The 13,577-nt window shown below is 35.3% G+C and overlaps 1 pseudogene; it reads right to left on the reverse strand.

The window, feature by feature from the left end:
• Positions 1-203: 203 nt before the first annotated feature.
• Positions 204-12,885, reverse strand: LOC125255876 (annotated as a pseudogene).
• Positions 12,886-13,577: the final 692 nt, after the last annotated feature.

Genomic DNA, 13,577 nt, shown 5'->3' on the forward strand with positions numbered 1-13,577 from the left:
TTAAGATATTTTTTATGAAATCCGAGAGGTTTCTGAACCACACATAGGCAGCAACGTCACTGTACCTTTCAAGGTCCAGAAAGGTACTTAAGACATCGTTAAAATAGTCAATGTGACTACAGTGGTTCAACCTTAATGTTATGAAGCGACGAGAATACTTTTTGTGCACAAAAACAAAACAAAAAAATGACTTTATTCAACAATTTTCTCTTCCCTGTTAGTCTCCTACACTCCTAACGCAGTGCAGCGATTCTGGGTTCTATGTCAGAACGACAGCTCATTATTCTCACATGAAGCATTCTAAAAACATGCCACTCAAGTTAAAAGAAAATCAACTTTTAAAAAACGCAACTCTTTTTCATTCCAGTGACCTGCGTCTCACGTTTTTAACTGCAAAAACACATAGAAAAACAATGAAAAATGTGTGCAGTGGAATAGAAAAACACATTCTATGTGAACGGCCCCTAAGAATTTAGTTAATTAATGATTATGAATCATGTCAGGGTTTTCCACTCAGTAAACATCACTCATTTTTAAGTATATCAACACAATTCAAAAGATAATCAAGCTGTTATAAATCAAGGAACTGACTTGCTGGCAAAGAACGCCACCCATGGGAACCGGAGATCAAGAGTGTCCACAAAGACGTTCTGGACAAACAAATTTGGATTGCAGCTATGCTGTTGAGAGAGGCAGAATTAACAGTAAAACAAAAAAAATCTAAAACTAAAACTAAAATTATCATAAAATTTTACAAACTCGTATTATTGTGGGCACATCATGGAAGGCTGGGTTTAGCTTACATTGATGTAGCGGCCGAGGTTGCCTTCTTGTCTCGCATCAATGATGTAACAGGTCTCCTCGCCATAGAACAGTCTGCGGGTTTTGGCAGGCAGAACTGTCCTCATTTTCTTATTTTGCTCTTCAGTGGTTTCTGGTGGTTTTACTCTTGTCTGGCATGACTTTATGGCAAAGTGACGCTTTGGACCGGAGTTCACTTGACCTAGAGACAAATTATAGACAATGAAATGCTAAAAGCATAAGATGAACAAAGATTCTTCAAGAGAATAAAAACTGACCGTCCTTTCTCATTTGTTTTGCGCTTTTTTCTGAGCATCCTTAGATGCTTTATGTGGCTTATGGGATAGTATTGTCTTGCCTAAGGACTCATCACAGACAGAACAGTTAAAGAGGACAGACCAAGAAAAACATCAGGCAAGATTGCTACATAATAGAGCAACAGGAATGATGCAAAAAAGTTGCTAGATTTCAACCTACTGTATTTACCTTATTGTCCATGGCTGTAACCCAATTTGCATGCTATGCATCCTAAATTGGATTAAGGATTAGTTTGTCTTGTATCAAAGACAAAGCTAAAGCAACTACATGAACGTTTGAATGTTGTCGGACATGAAGTAATAATAAAATAATAAGCTAAATGTGGCTCAAACAGTAGATCAGGGTGCTAATGATGCCAAGGACATGGTTTGATTCTAAGGGAATGAATGCATCAACTTATAAAATGTACAACTTGAATGGAACTTGAATTAAATAAAAGTGTCTGTCAAATGCATGAATAAAAATGATATGTCAATTTTAAGGTCATGTCAACACTTACATCAAACAGTTTGGAACAATGAGGCCACTTTATGACTCAAGATTTTATGATGCACACCTATAGTATGCACTAAAATTTCATAATCTCTCATTAGTTACTAATATGTATGTGGCAAGCAGGATGAAGCTGAGGGCCAGGAGAACGGCGCAAGGCCGGTGGGGTGATTGATAATGAGCGTGACCCCCGCATCACACCGGTCTCGTATCTCACGGAGGAGCTCGGAAGCATAAAAAGAGGAGCGACGACAGTGAAGGACGAGAGAGGAATAGGCCTGGACTTTACATTATGTTTTGCTTATGTGTGTGTGGCAGTCATCCGTGAGGGGCTGCCGCTTTTACTTTCGTTTTGTATTTGTTTATTTATTGAAGTATTGTTGTACGTTCGTCAGTTTCCACCTCCTTCTTCCCTGATCTACGAACTGTCACAATGTACATCCCCTGTCACCAGCAAATTATACAAAATGGGATGATTAAAGTCACAATGTACTCTCCATCTAACCAGGATTATTATTGTTAACTAAACCTACAAACGAATATATTGAAACAAACCTGAAATAAAACAAAACATAAATATTAGAAATGTTGCATTGGTAACTGGAAGCACTAAAATTACTAACTGGAAATAAATAAAAACTAAAAATAAACCAAAACTTAAATTATAAATCAAACATAAATAGAAAAAAAGAACTAATAAAATTGTAAAAATAAATAAAATAATAAAATAATAAAAATAAAAAATTGTATTGAAAACTGATAATTGTATTGAAAGCAATAATAAAAAAATAAAACCATCTTTAAAGTTTAAAGTTTAAGAGATTAAAGTTGTTAAATTTCGAAAAAAAACTCGTTAAATTTCAAGAAAAAAGTCGAGATAAAATGTTGAGAATAAGGTAATTAAATTATGAGAAAAAAGTTGTTAAATTACGAGAACAAATTCGTTAAATTATGAGAAAAAAGTCGTTAAATTACGAGAATGAATTTTTAATTTTGCTTATTCTCAATATTTTATCTCGACTTTTTTCTTGAAATTTAACGAGATTTTTTCTCGTAATTTAACAAATTTGTTCTCGTAATTTAATGACTTTATTCTCAACATTTTGTCGACTTTTTTCTTGAAATTTAACGAGTTTTTTTCTCGTAATTTAACGAGTTTATTCTCAACATTTTATCTCGACTTTTTTCTTGAAATTTAACGATTTTTTTCTCGAAATTTAACAACTTTAATCTCGAGATTGTTTTATTTTTTTATTATTGCTTGGCCCTAATCCTCTTCCGTAGAAAACTGATTATTATAATAAAAATAATAAAAATTGTATTGAAAACTGAACCTATAAAAATAAAGGCTAATTTAAAATATTAAAAAAATAATAACAGTATATAAATGACACTAACATCACACTGCATCTTATCACTCTTTCTATGAAAAAGGAATCAAAATAAATAAACAAATAAAAACAAGTGAAAAGACACACAATTGCTTGGTTATATGTTCATTAGTCGTAAGGCTGAATATTTACACACACAACACACCTTCACCATTGCTAGAGTCTTCTTGGGAGAGAGTATTTTTCCGCAAAGGCCGTGTTTTCACAGTTATGGTCTTGTTGCTTTCAACCTCTGTGTCTGAGCTGTACACCTCGCTCTCATAACCCTCTTTCAGGTTCTCCACCCCCTCAATAAAGTCAAGGTTGGCCAAATACTCATTGCCGGACATTGTGTCATCTTCATTCACTTCGTCTTCATTTACTATTTTACCTGTGAGGTGATAAATGTAGGTGATAAGTAAGTCAATGTTTTGGTCTAAAAGGTTTTTGGTTCAAATGCATGATTGCTTACCAGTGATAATGCACACAAATGTGCCCTTGGCCACATCATCTCTGCAGCGGATGCCCCACCCCTTTTGTCGTGTCATGAAGAGCTCCAGTCGCAGCTGCAGACCGTGCTGAACCAACCTGTTGGTGCACATTCGCGGGTCACAGCGGCACAGACGGTTACACTCGTACACCCTACAGAGATGGAAAGAGAGTGAGAGAGAAGAGCGAGGGTGTTTGAAAACGTGTAATGTCATTTTTTTAGTGTTGGGGGTAATACATTACATATAAACACAAGTTAAGCAATCAAATTACTTTTTTCAAGTAATGAGTAAAGTAACCCATTACTTTTAAATTTAATATCTTTTTCAAATAAGTAATGCAAGTTACTTTTTTTACGACACCTCTCCTCGGGAGAAATCGGGAGTAAGTGCAGAGGTCTTGTGTGCGTTTTGTGAACATGATAGTTATTTTAGTAATAGACTAAATCTGAGCAAACAGGCAAGCCCAGCCCAGGTGAGAAAAATAATGCAAAAATAAAGTAACGCATTACTTCCCATTAAAAGTAACTAAGCAACACAAATAAGCATTTTTTTTTTATTAGGGAATATCGCAATATTGCAATGCATTACTTTTAAAAGTAACTTTCCCCAACACTTATTTCTGAGGTGAGAAAATGATACACTACCAACAAGTTATACACTACTTCAAAAGTTGAGGTAAGATTTTTTTTCCCCACAAGGTCAGTAAAACATTTATAATGTAACAAAATATGGTCCCACTTTATATTAAGTGGCCTTAACTACTATGTACTTACATCAAAAAATAAGTACAATGTACTGGGTTCATATTGAATTGCAAAACACCTTTGCTGCTATTGAGGTGGATATAGGTAAGGTTAGGGAAAGCTTTGGTGGTATGGGTAGGTCTAAGGGTAGGGGTAAGGGTTAAGGGATGGGTCAACAGAGTAATTATAAATGTAATTACAGAAATTAATTACAGATGTAATTACATGCAGGTGTTTTTAAAATATAAGTACAATGTAAAAACATGTATGTACACAATAAGTGCATTGTATTAAATTATTAATTTAAATGTAAGTACATAGTAGTTAAGGCCACTTAATATAAAGTGGGTCCCAAAATATTTATATTTCAAATAAATACTGTTCTTTTGAACTTTCAACAACGAATCGATAAAATCGATAAAATTCGATTATTAAAAGAGTTGGCAACGAATTTCACTATCGATTCATTGTGTCGCGCGACTATTACGCATCTCAATAAGACGCAGAGATGTTTGAGTATAAAAAAGCGCGGTTGAGCGCGAAGCAGAGCGGAGCAAAAATAAATAAATAAATAAACAGCAGAGCGGAGGTAGAGGAAAGACCATCGGAGAGTAAGCAAGTTTGTGAATATTTTAAATAAACAAGGAAAAACAAAATAATAGCGATCCATCTGTCATACAGTGTTATTGTGGCTGCGTTCAGCGCTCGTGACACGCAAGACGTGTCGCTATGGAAACATTAAAAGCAAACGTTCTAAAATAACGGTCGCCTTAAAAAAACTATAAAATATTTTAAACTCACGCTCGAAAGGGTTAATATTAATCAAACAACAAAAGACAGAGACAATCACTCACTGCTCTTTAGCTTTAATAAGGATTTATTATATATTAATTATATTTAATCCATAAGGACTGTTGTATGCAAGTTGTTATAAAGAATGCATATATCATTCATTGAAAAGAAGACATTGTGTTCTTCTTTAGGAGTGGTTTTATTGGATTATAAGATAATATTTTTTTTATGTCACAGCAGTTAAATCTGTGTCTGTATTGCATGTTCAAATTTTAATATTATTCATATTAATAGGTTAATACAGTATGTTTTCTCCAGGAGTCTATATAATGGGTTTGGAAATTTTAGAGAAATTCTTAATGCATTACAATTTAACTAAACCTGTTGGATTTAGTCAACTAAAATCTTGTGATATTTTGTCAACTACTAAAACAATTCAAATGACTAAAACATGATTAAAGATGAATGGCATTTTAGTCAAAAGACTATGACTAAAACTAAATAAAAATTTGCTGTCAAAATTAACACTGATCTGTTGTCATGTATTTATTCAGTGCTTTGTCCTATATCGGTTATTGTTGACAAATATATTTGGGAGTGAGTGAGTGAGTGAGTGTAGTGTAGAGAAGAAGTTCTACCGTTCAAACAAATCCTGTTAAGTTTTCTGATTTGTATTTTTCTTTATTTAAAAAATAAAAAAAAGATGTATTGTTCTGTCAGCTCAGGTCCCTTTAAACAAAAATATACATCTTTTTGTGCACTTTATTTAAAAAAAAACTATATTTGGCAGATGTAAAGCATGTTAGTTCATTTGTTTTTTGTTTTTTATTACTTTAACAGCTCAGGGATGTTAAAAGAGCAACCTGTTTTTGCACATTCTGAGGATTTTTTGCACTGTGAATTTGCACTGTCAGTTCTGTTTTTGAATAAAAGGTTGAAAATTAATGGGTTTTTCCCAGATTCATTGATTAATCGTAAAAATAATCGACAGATTAATCGATTATTTAAATAATCGTTAGTTGCAGCTCTACTATTTATCAAAGAATCATTAAGATAGAAAACAATTACATTCAATTGTAATAATGTTTCATAATACTACAGAATTTTTTTATCAAATTAATGCAGCCTTGGTGTACGGAAGAGGATTAGGGCCAAGCAATAATAAAAAAATAAAACCATCTCGAGATTAAAGTTGTTAAATTTCGAGAAAAAAGTCTAAATAAAATGTTGAGAATAAACTCGTTAAATTACGAGAAAAAAGTCGTTAGATTATGAGAACAAATTCATAATTTAATGAATTTGTTCTCGTAATTTAACGACTTTTTTCTCGTAATTTAATTACTTTATTCTCAACATTTTATCTCGACTTTTTTCTCGAAATTTAACGACATTTTTCTCATAATTTAACGAATTTGTTCTCGTAATTTAACGACTTTTTTCTCATAATTTAACGAGTTTATTCTCAACATTTTATTTCGACTTTTTTCTCAAAATTTAACAACTTTAATCTCGAGATGGTTTTATTTTTTTCATTATTGCTTGGCCCTAATCCTCTTCCGTATTGGAGAGCATAAGAAGCTTTCAAAAACATTTAAAATTATACTGACCACAAACTTTTGAATAAAAGTGTATCCAGTTATGCACTGACCTTCACCAGATCATGATTATAATATTTTTGTAAATAAAATGAACACTGTAACAATGCAATACATCTGATTTTGGTGAGGCAATTCTGTTGTAATCAAACAAGAATTAGACAGATAGAAAAACAGATAGAGGTTGTTTCTAACCCTGTTGGCAAGCTTGTTGGCAACCTCTTATGTGTGTATCCAGCACTAGCATCAACTGGACCGCCACTGCATAAGGACGTGGCCTCAATGGTCAGCCGATGGCATGCGCACTTTGATCTGTCACACATACAAATTCAACATGTTTATTAATGATATCCATAATTTAAAATTCAATCCAATTTATTTTGTCAAATAATTATGACTTGTTGGTAACCTAAAATCTAACTTTTTCAATCGTTGAGTCATTATATCCAGGTAAAAACAACAACAACAACAACAACAACAACAAAAAACATTTTATCTGTAAAGTCATGTTTAGTGTATGACATTTCAAGAATTATGATTGCTGGTTAGGAATTGGTAAACACATAGACAAACTTCTGTGTCTAAATCAGGGATGGGCAACTTCGGTCCTGGAGAGTTTAGCTCCAACCCTGATGAAAGCTCACCTGCTTGTAGCTTTCTAATAATCCTGAAGACATTGATTAGCCTGTTTAGGTGTGTTTAACTGAGATTTGGAGCTAAACTCTGCAGGAAAGTGGCCCTCCAAGGCCAAAGTTGAACATTCCTTTAATTTTGCAAATTTGCACACAGAAATACAGACAAAAAAAGTACCTGTTCCAACAGCCATCTGTGCAATCACAGCCAATCACGAAGTCTAAGCTTGTATTGATGGAAACACCTGGAGATGGAAATCTGTCTTTGGTGTAAGAGACGTTAGGAGTAGGCTTATTGTCCACTTCATTAACACAAGGCAACGGCAATGCCTCTCTACCCTCTGAGATGTCCGGCAGGTAGAGGTGAGGCCGATCGGATGATGTGGAAGGGGGTCGGGTGCGACAAACGGGTCCATACAGAACATTTCCAGGAAGAGGAAGTCACAACGTGTTTCAAACAAGTATTCTTGCACTTCCTGCATGTCACACAGACTCCGCCCACATGGAGAGCGATAGAAAATGTGGGAAAATACCTAAAGAGAGTGAATAGGAGACCCTCCATTCAAAAGTTTGGAGTCAGTTTGGAAATGAATACTTTAATTAAGCAAGGATGCATTAAATTGATCAAAAGTGACAGTAAAGACATTCATAATGTAACAAACGATTTCTATTTCAAATAAACGCTGTTGTTTCTTTCTTTTAATCAAAGAATCCAGGAAAAAACCATCACAATTTCCACAAAATATTAAGCAGTAAAACTGTTTTTAACATTGATAATAATAATAAATGTTTCTTGAGCAGCAAATCAGCATATTAGAATGATATCTGAAGGATCATGTGACACTGAAGACTGGAGTAATGATGCTGAAAATTCAGCTTTGAGTCACAGGAATAAATTACATTTTAAAAATATATTAAATTAGAAAACAGTTATTTTGAATTGAAATAATATTTCACAATATTCCTGTATTTTGATTAATAAAAAAGCAGCCTTGCTCAACACACAAAAAATCTTACTGACCCAAACTTTTGAGTGGTAGCATACATTCAATGCAGTTGAATGCCAAATGGATCAACTTCCTCACCTTTCCTTTGATGCGCCTCCAAGCAGTCATTCGTCGAAACTTAAAAAGCAATGGGATAAGAAGCGGATTTTGACCATGATGCATGTTGACCTGAGACGGTCTTATCCCATCTAGACATGCTGAACAACAGCGATGATACAAGTTTCTGGACTTGTACTGGTCTTGCACTGAAATGTGCTCTTCTTCCTCAGAAACATACACCTCTTCCTCATCAGGGGAGGGTCGTTTTGCACTTCTGGAATGTAGTGTGAGGTGGCTGGTGATTAGTATTCCATCCCATCCCATAATTAACCCATATAAGCCCATTACGCACCTTAAATTTGAGGTACTGATTGCTGTAGCAGATTTTACAGTTTGCATACAATCCTTTGACACACCATCAGCTGGTAAGACGGGAGAGAGCACAGACAACTTCTTGAGGATGACCTCCATAGACAACTTCTGGAGGATGACCTTTGGCTGGAAAGCTGCCAATATGATATTTTGATGGTGTTTAGGTGGTGTTTTGGTGACTGTGGTGTTGGACTGTTGGGTCACACGTGCCGGAGAGTCAGCTGCTGAGGTGAGAGTTGTTGAAGCAACAGTCGCTGAGGCAAATTTTGTCGAGGAGGAAGTTGTGTCGTGCTGAGGCACGGCATTTCCTGATAAACAAGAAGCAGAATTGGTGATAAATACTAATACAATAAAACCAATTTTGTAAAAGTGCAAAAGAATACAACTATAAAGAATCAGAACATTTTCAAGCAATATGTAGATATCTTTTCTGGTCTGGCATGATTTGGTCCAGGAACACGCAGCAGCACACAAACATTTTTAAATATTAAAAATAAAAGGATTCTTCTATGGAGAAGCGTTCAGTTTTTCCGCTTGCAACTTCCGCCATGTAAATAGCGAATCCGCCAATCTGGCTCTGATTGGTTTATTGCATGCCCAAAACATACCCATGACTCATTAAGAGACTAGGTACATCCCTTTTGGACCATGCGCCGACCATTTTTTCGTCATTAAACTAGCAAAAGAGGATTAGGACACACCCTAAGTGCATCTGTGCCATGCACTTCAGACCATGCGCTTAGATCATTAAAATAGGGCCCTAAGTCTCTCTTCTGTCAGAAACAGAAAATTGTGCAGTGCTGCTTTGTGTACAGGGGTAACCACTGTATTTTTTCTTCTCAAGCTTCACCTACTGAAAGACAGTGAATTTGTATTTTCATTCAGCCTGTCGTTCTTGTTCAGACCGAAGCGAAAACAGGACCAAGTTTTTATACACCAAACAAGCGGCATTGTTCAATTTAACGGGTTGTTGGAAAAGAAGCTGATATGCATTATAAAAACTGTATTCGGATTATAATATATGCAGAATTAAGGCATATTCACACCAAGGACGATAACTATAAATATAGTGATACAGATATATTTCTAAAAATCATTCTCAATATTAAAGAATACCAGATTTCACACAACAGCTACTTCACGAGTTCACACTTACAAATAAGTCAGATAAAATAAATGGTATACGTATTTGGCGTGCTGTCCGGGGAGAGGGCTCAGAGCTCGGTATTTGGCCCGAACACAGAGTACCCCCCCCAGAACGATATAGTTATCGTTCCTGGTGTGAACGGACCTTAAGTCATTGTTACATAACTATACCATGCAAATATTGCAATATATCATATTACTGAACATGGACACATGTTTAGTTGGGAATGTGCATGCAAGAGACGGGAAAAGTGAATGAATCACAAACACAAAAAAGCTACCTGTTTTATCAGGTTGTTGAGCTTTCTGTGGAGGCGATTTCTGTTGAATGAATTGTTGTGTTTTCTGTTGAGGTGATTGTTGCGATTTCTGCTGTGTCTTCTGTAAAGCAACTTGTTGCGCTTTCTCTTTTTCTTGTTTCTTGATATATACAATGTGTTCCAACAGGTCTGAGCTTTTATGAACCCACTCTTTTTGCTTGTCTTTCTGAAAAAAACAACAACACATTTATCAGCATTAAAATTGCAGGCTTTGGTATTATAGTGATGTCTAAAAATCAAAGTGATACAGCCTATAAAATTCACCAACATATTAATCTACAAGATCAGAATTTCCTAAAATCTGTCACTGAGGCTTGTCAAGTGAGTTGACTTTGCTACTGGGAGAAAATGTATGAAATGCACTTTAGAATATGAAATATGCTGTGACATTCTCAATAAGTACCCACTGACTTTCATGTCCCTTTGCATAAAGGCACTAAACTGCAATAAAATTACACTACACTAAATTTATCAACAGGTAGAGATTTTGGACCATCGTCTTTATCGCTGTTATGCCAACGTAATGTTGCTGTGCCGATCTTATCATTTGTAAGTGTTTTTAGGCATTGCGGTTTAAAGACAAGTGATTTTCAACCATTGAAGCACAATTAGCAGTGAAAGAGAAATAATTTTAGTATATGCATGCGCTATCTGAGAGACTGTTTCTCAGTGGTATCTGAAAGACAAGCTCACGTGAAGTGTGTGAAAACTGAACTGAGTGCTTTTTGCCACCTAAATGGGCTTGAACGGTCAAATACACATACCTATGTGTCAAAGTGACCACGTATTTGCAAGTAAACACAGTAATTTATGTCTTAAAGGTGTGGTTGATTATGATTTCACTTTTTTAACTTTAGTAAGTGTGTAATGTTGCTAATAGAGCATAAAAAACACCTGCAAAGTTACAACGCTCAACGTTCAATGCAAAGGGAGATATTTAAGAATTTGCTACAGCAAATGGCTGGTAGGGACTACAGCGAGCTTCATCCTACAATTTACATAAACTCTGGTCCGAGAACAAGCAACAAAGGGGGTGAGGCCATGTTGTGCTGCTTTAGAGAAGAGTAAGAGTTGTTGTAGTAGAGTGTTGTTACCATGCCGTCATTTTACGCCTGCTTCACAAACGAGAGTCAATTCAATGCTGGATTTGCACAAAAGACACATGCTAGTGGATGAGTTGAATCAACTCCACAGCAACTACATAAATTTATCCACTAACCATTCAGGAACGTCCAGTTTCATTCTAAAAGTTGTAACTTCTTCCTGAGTCTCTCCATCAGTGTCGACTCCAGTTTGAACAATGTAAGACTGAACACCGTTACTGACAATCCTCATTTTGGCTGCGTGAGTAACTGAAGCACGACCTGCGTTATCTCAACGTGTTGTTTTTTTATACATTCGATTACTTTATGTTTCACTACTTTATGTAGTATTTATTATTTATAGTGCTTGAAGTTTTTCAGGTAGATCAATTTCATTTATCACTGTTGTCTTTAGTAAGTAAGTTGAGAGTTTTTTTTAGGCTAATATTAGGTTTTTTGTTTTTTTTTGTTTTTTAAATGATATTGAAAATGGTGATAAGGATTATATAATTTAAAGAAAAATAACTATATTGTGATATATATTGTGAAATAAAATGAAGATTTTGGTCATATCGCCCACCCCTAGTTTACAATCAGGTTCACAGAATAAAACTAGCAGACCACAACGGACTTAGTTTCACCTTATAGCAGATCTGGACCAGGGTGCCATCCAACTGAAGCACCGTGCATTCCTCAAACTTGCCATTTCGCATCACCTTGGTGGCTTGCCCTATGCAAAGCGCCGGAGCAATGGGTTTGGGATAGTCACGAAGATATTCCTTCACATGCAACCGATTTTTCTCATTTTCAATGTCCCTCCACACCTTTTTTACTGCAAAGACAACAAACGTTAACAAAACTCACTTCTAGAAGCGTTTTCAGGGGTTTTAAACAAAGACTGAAATTGAGTATGAAAGAGAATCTCTTACATTGTTTGCAGACAACATGAAGGTCTTTCAGTGCCAGATACGCTGCCTGGCCATCATCATAAAACACCAAGAACCTGACAGAAACATTTAGTAAAACTCATTCAAATAATCTCATCTTTAGCTTTTGAGAGAGAAAGAGAGAAAAAACATTCTACATGTATATTACATGATTAAAAATAAATTAAAACGACATTATGCTAATTATTTCCTTTAGTGTTCCATGGGGAAAAAAATAGATTAGTACAACTGACATATATGAATATTTGAGTGAACTATTCCTTTGTCATAAATTCACCTCATGCGATTCTTGCCCTCAGGAAGCTCAACCAGCACGGCAGCATTAAACAAGATCTTTCCTTTTTTATCTTTGTATCTGGCCACAACACGACAGCCAATGAACAAATCATCAAGAACAGGATTCTTTTCAGAGGCCACATGATGAGCAGGCAGCACAATCTTTTTACCCTTCTTAAACTCCACTGTATATGTGTGGCCCTCCTCTAAAATGAAAAGAAGATGAGACAGGCCAGACTATTTCATTTATAACCAATTTAATACCACAATGAATGAAAATAAATGTCTGCTTAGTACAAAGACACAACCAAAACCTTTTTAGTTTTGTTTGGTAATACACAGAATAGATCATTCTTACCCGCCGTTTGGACTATTGTTCCTCGACACCACAAGTTGGATTTCGTTTTCCCCAAAACTCCCATGCTGACCTCAAGTTTCATCTCTTTATGAGATGAAGGCTTGGAACCTAAAATCAGTGACAGAGGACAAGTACAGTTATACAGTTCCCACTGTTTTTGAGAGATAATTTTCCATGACTTTTCCAGGACAGTTTAACTTCATTAAGACAGGAATATAATACTATGATCACAGATTCACGGCCAGAAGTCTTAAAAAAAGTTGTTTTATTTTATTTTTTAATTACTAGTATTCAGTATTCGGTCATTGTACTTCATTGTCTTTTCTTTTTTGGAAAGCACACTTTCTATATTCATCTTAAATTATGTTAGAGCGTATTCATATCAAATTAATAAACTATTTAATAAAATGCTACTAACAATCAATAGTAAAAATCTAATGTATTAATATATTAACAAACAAACATAAATAATGCGATGAATGTAATGTTTTACAATAATTACAATATTGAAGAGTAAAAAAGCAAAGATACTTTTAAAATTAAACTAACACCGCCAGTAGGTGGCAGCAACGATTCAAATGAATCGTTTAAAACGCTTATTCATTGAGAGAGGGCTGGCGCAAAATGCGGCATTGGCATCTCATAGCGGCACTTCCGGCGGCATCTCCAGCGGCCAGTGACTTCTTCGGCAGCTGTCGCTAGAGCGGCATCTCCAGCGGCCGCGGCATCGGCATCTAGAGCAGCCAGGGACTTTATTCGGCAGCACCTGCCGCTGGCCATTATAATTCAATGTTGT

Source organism: Megalobrama amblycephala, linkage group LG20 (assembly GCF_018812025.1).
Source record: "Megalobrama amblycephala isolate DHTTF-2021 linkage group LG20, ASM1881202v1, whole genome shotgun sequence".
Taxonomy (NCBI): Eukaryota; Metazoa; Chordata; class Actinopteri; order Cypriniformes; family Xenocyprididae; genus Megalobrama; species Megalobrama amblycephala.